The 5,514-nt window shown below is 40.0% G+C and overlaps 1 pseudogene; it reads left to right on the plus strand.

Annotated features, from left to right (window-relative positions):
- Positions 1-967: 967 nt before the first annotated feature.
- LOC107675325 (putative nuclease HARBI1) lies at positions 968-4,513 on the plus strand (annotated as a pseudogene).
- The last annotated feature ends 1,001 nt before the right edge of the window (positions 4,514-5,514 follow it).

A 5,514-nucleotide genomic window follows, 5' to 3' on the forward strand; every position in this document is an offset into this window, starting at 1 on the left:
GGTCGAGAACGGCGCGCCCGGCGGATCCGACGAATGAGCGGCAACCACATGTGACGACCCCGGGCTGGATTCCTTTTCGTCCACGGTGAAAGTTGATGTATTTCCTCAGCGACCAGCACAGATCAGCTCTAGGCATGACGAAGCGGATATCGTCCTCTTTTGGAAGACCAAACAAAGTAGTTTTGCTTTCACAACGAAGCACACAGCGTCTTCACGACATGGCTACAGCGGCAACAAAACTACAGTGAGACTAAAAGTTACGCCTTCTTTCTTTGCGTGAACATTTGGGCGGCGTTATGCAAATCTTCCCACATAGTGAGGTAGATATGTGGGGGCGTGTTCGAACGAGCCGTTTTAGGTAGGCGTGGCTAACTTTTATAAAGAATATCTCTTTGGATTTGAGACTTTAGTCTTTGCAACTTTACAGATCTTCTTTATGTCAGTATGTCTCAATGTTAGACATGAATACTCACTTCCTCTGAAGATCACGTGGTAGAAGATTTCTTTTCCAACACTTCTGGATCATGAGGGGAAGCACACACACTAATTAATAAAACACTATCTACTTACTGACAGAGACATGGGCTTGCAAAAATGTACTCACCAGCTCCATACAACATCTTCACAGTTGATCCAAAATCCTGGTTTGCATACAGTATTCTTCTCCAAGCAGTCCCCGGATCATGCCTTCAGCTCCTCTCTGTCAGATGAGTTTACATGACCGTGTTCTCAGATTACTCATTTCAAAGCTCCTTCACTTACTGAGTTTGATCTTAAAACTAGCTGACAGTATGGGTGGGCGATATGACCATATTATTTCACAATAACAGTTTATCACAATAGTTATTTTATTAAACATAAGATCAAAGTAGCAAATTACAAACAATAGGACTAATGCAATAGAACAAAGGTAAGTTAAATACATTTTGTGATTTTCTCTTTAGTATTTTGTTGTTTGATTAAAATCATGACCGACTGCAGGTAAGGTTAGGCTAAATCATACTGCTGTCACTTTAAGAACAAAATGCACAGATCCAGTCACCGGGTTTCCACCTAAACATTAATCTCGACTCCAAACATTAGCGACTGTGTTTAAGTCAAGTGAATTTTGAGATGTCTGTATTTGAGCATTCAGCTGAGGCGCAGCTTTGTGTCTATTGTTCTTCACTCATTTCATCACCACGCGCAGCCTGCCATTTATTCCTCATTCATGCACATTTCTTTATCAATAACTTTAAGTAGTACTGTGCTATGAGTTTATATATTGCGCTTGATATCATCGCCACGACACGGTCATATATCGCCCAGCCGCAGCTAACAGTATTAGCTCATGCAGCAGCTGTAGTAATCCCTGAGTTTAATGTTGAGTGTGGAAAGAGAATTACCGATGATATATCTGTATATGCATGTGAAATGATGGCCATGATTATTGCTTTGCAATGGGTAGAGGAGGTCAGGCCAGAGAGTGGTAATTGCATCAGATTCATGTACAGCATTAATGAGTTTAAAATTTTGCAACTCCAGGAGTAGAGAGGACTTATTGTATGAAATACTACAATCATTATTCAGAATTCATCAAATACATTTGTCTGTTAGGTTTGTGTGGGTCCCTGCACATGTTGGAATTGATGGGAATGAAAAGGCAGATAAAGCAGCAAAATGTGCTTTGAAGAGTGGAAATAAGCACATAAATATAAATATTAGCAAGTCAGAAGCTAAGGTGGTGATAAAGGGACAGATCAAAAAGATGTGGCAAAATCAATGGAACAAAGAAACCAAAGGGAGATATCGGTTTAAAAATATTCCATTAGTTGGAAAGATAGGAACTGGAGGACAAAATAGGAAAGCGGGGAAGGTTATAACAAGAATAAGGAATGGTCACACTGCTCTAAACAGTTCTCTATGCATGATTAGAAAGCATAATAATGGAAAGTGTGAATATTGTGGAGAGGAAGAAACAGTAGACCATGTTTTATTGCATTGCCAGAAGTATGATTCAGAGAGAGAAATTTTAAAGAATGCACTAAGAGAGAATGGAGAGCAAAATATTAGTAATATTCTTAAAAAATCTGCAGATGATAAGGGTTGGAGTCTACTTCTAGAGTATTTAGGATCAACAAGACTAATAAATAGAATTTGAGAAATATAAGTTTATTGATTTTTTGTTTAAAGTTTTTTTTTATTTTATTTTATTTTATTTTATTTTTTTGGGGTGTTGTGTATAGTGATTTAGATCCTGAGTCCACACTCCAGATCAGTGGGTGGCGGTAATGCACCCGAAAGCTGTTTGCCAACCGCCAATAAAAACAAAAGAAGAAGTATTAGCTCATGCTAACAACACACAGTAACACACACTGCTAGGACATCGCGATTAGCATCTCACTTCAACGCACGGTGTCTTCATGTAACTATAGAACATTATATACTTACCTTTTGCAGTTTGCATGTCTGTTAGCTGCTGGTAGAAGTCTGTGTCCATATTCGCGTGTATTTGTTCTCAATCGTCATCCCACAACCCAAACTCGCTCAAAATATGAATTAAACAGTCAGACGTAAAATAATCCATGTAAAAGTCATTAATAGTGAACCGACCAAAGCAGACTGCTGCAGAAGCCGATCGGCGGCACACACTGCAACAGTGTATTTTCAAATTTAACCGGGATTCCGGGAAAATGGCACGCTCACTAGTCATTGGCCAGATTCCTGCGTGACGATTAGATTAACCAACCTTTTGCAGTTTGCATGTCTGTTAGCTGCTGGTAGAAGTCTGTGTCCATATTCGCGTGTATTTGTTCTCAATCGTCATCCCACGACCCAAACTCGCTCAAAATATGAATTCCTAGTGAACCGACCGAAGCAGACTGCAGAAGCCGGTCGGCGGCACACACTGCAACAGCTTATTTTCACATTTCACCGGGATTCCGGGAAAACGGCGCGCTCGCTAGTCATTGGCCAGATTCCTGAGTGACGGCCAGATTAACCAATCACGCTCAAAGCAACACTGCGAGACAGCCAATAGCGTTGCGACTATGTAAACAATAAATAACTTGTTTTAAGTGAAAGATTACAAATGTGTCTTATTTATTTTTATTTGTAGGTTGTTAAATTTAATTAATTGTTCAAATGGCGATTTCACATTATGCTGGGGTTAGGTGCATCTGTGCTACGTTCACCACCTTCATTTCCCTCTGATTTTAGGGTTAAATTAGGTTTAGGGGACTAAGTTTCAGACAGGATCAATAAAATATGCTGATTCAGGACCAGGGGCCCGTTCTGCGTACATCGCTAACTCAGTTAGCTGGATTTGATTGTTGATGATTTGGCATGATCTTGGATAGTTTGGTTCTTCTAAGCTCAGGAGTTGCTGTCATAGCAACAGGTCCGTAAACCTAAACCTGCTCAGGAGCAGCTTATTTCATGTAAACAGGATTAGATTGCGGCTTTATAAGCGGAGGTGATACGAGAAGTCTGTTGCACTTGCAGCCATGTCTTGCCCATTTTTACGAGAGCAACCTGTTGCGTGTTTTGCGACACAGACATGATCCATTAGCACAGCGCGATAGTGTACTTTTTGAAAGATATAGTTTTTCACGCGAGGGTGCCATTTACATAATTAATTTGTTGGAACCTCATATTAAAAGTTTGACTCGTCGGAGTCGAGCTTTAACTACAGCACAAATCGCGTTGAGATTCTCTGCGAGTGGCACTTTCCTGTACACTATTGGGGATGCGGAGAACTTGGCCAAAAGTGCTGTGCCATTCACAAAGTTTATCTGGCGCTCAAGCAGTTTTTAGGGGTTTTTGTGGTCTTTCCAAGCCACTTAAGACCCCAAGTTGTAAAACAGAGCTTTTTCGCCATTGCAGGTACATTCTACTTGTTAATGAAGATCGTGTGAATATGACCACGCTAGTAAATATGAATCGATTGTCCCCCCAAGCTTCCCTAATTTGATTGGTGCCATAGACTGCACACACATTCATATCAAGGCCCCAACGAAGGGGATTTTGTGAACCGAAAGGGGGTTCACAGTATAGATGTGCAGGTGAGTTACTATTACAATTCTTAATATTTTAGATTGGTAATATACACAATGTATTACATAAGCAAGCAGTTGATTGACTACAATGTCTTAGATGGTGTGTGACTGTGGCTTGTGACAAATGTGGAAGCCAAATGGCCAGGATCTGTGCAGGACTCAATAATTTTCAGAGAGTCACATTTATGCACATTATTTGAACGTGGTAAGGAAAAATATTAATGTCAGGCTCACTGTATTATTACACACAAACTTATTCTGGGCCTAACAGAACTGCTTTTTACCATTGTACAGGTGATTATGACGGGATCCTGATCGGAGACCGGGGCTATGCCTGTAGGCAGCATCTTATGACCCCATTCCCTGACCTCAACCCTGGACCACAAACCCGTTACAATGCAACTCTAGCCAGGACAAGGGCACGCATTGAAATGACCTTTGGGCACAAGGCAAATATGGTTTCCATGACTTATTAGTTGTTCTGACAAAAAAAAAAGGGGTCATCTTTTGACTGCAAAGACAGATATTGTTATGCAAGGTCAACAGTAGTGCTCTGTGTCAAATGGTGTTTTACTACTTACTCTGAAGTTCCTTTTGCAGCAACTCTATTTCTAGTGCAATTTTCTTCTTCATTAGCTGTTGGAGCTCCATTTGTCCCCTCAGTTTGTTTTTTTACTTCCAAATATTCAACCTTATGCTGCAGGCTACGTTTATAGAGGGAACGGATGTCACCCTGTGCCATTTACAGAGAAAATAAATAGAACTCAACATGCCACAAACAAGCAAAAAAAGAAATCAAATTAGAAAGACAAACTGATATGCAACACTGTCCACCTCTGTATCACTTCTCTGTGCAGACTCATGCAACTCATATTGCGGTCAAAAATAGAAAGTACTTTAGTTGATACAAATTTATAGTGTTTATTATATAGTGTGTTTGTATGTGTAGATATGCACTTACAGGTACTTCCTCCAAAGGACACTCATCTGAGAGGGTCTCTTCACTGTCCTGTGCAATGAAAATAAATGGCATGACAAAGTGATACACTGTCTTCACTATTGATATTGATATTTCACTATTGAAAAAAAATAAAACAAAATTTACAAGTCCACTTACTGCACATGCTTCAGCCACCACTTGCATGGGAACATGTAAAAGTGTGGGTGTTATGTACTCAATCCAGCCATACTAATCATCAACAACAGGTGTGCTCGAAGAACCCAATTAGCCAGATAATCATTAGCTGGATCATATCATCTCGGATGTGTCTTTTGATCTCGGATGTAATAAGCGACGTACGAAGAACGGACCCCTGAACTGCACCTACGCTTCCATTTTTCTTCAGTCTCTTTATTTTGCCCTGATATCTACTTCTCACATGACTTTAATACTCAAGATTTAACAAAACTATACTTTCTAAATTGCCTACATGTCAAAATTAGTACATCACTACAATATCTTTATAGAAAAATCCTA

The sequence above is a fragment of the Sinocyclocheilus anshuiensis genome, unplaced genomic scaffold, assembly GCF_001515605.1.
Source record: "Sinocyclocheilus anshuiensis isolate Anshui unplaced genomic scaffold, SAMN03320099.WGS_v1.1 scaffold1948, whole genome shotgun sequence".
NCBI lineage: Eukaryota > Metazoa > Chordata > Actinopteri > Cypriniformes > Cyprinidae > Sinocyclocheilus > Sinocyclocheilus anshuiensis.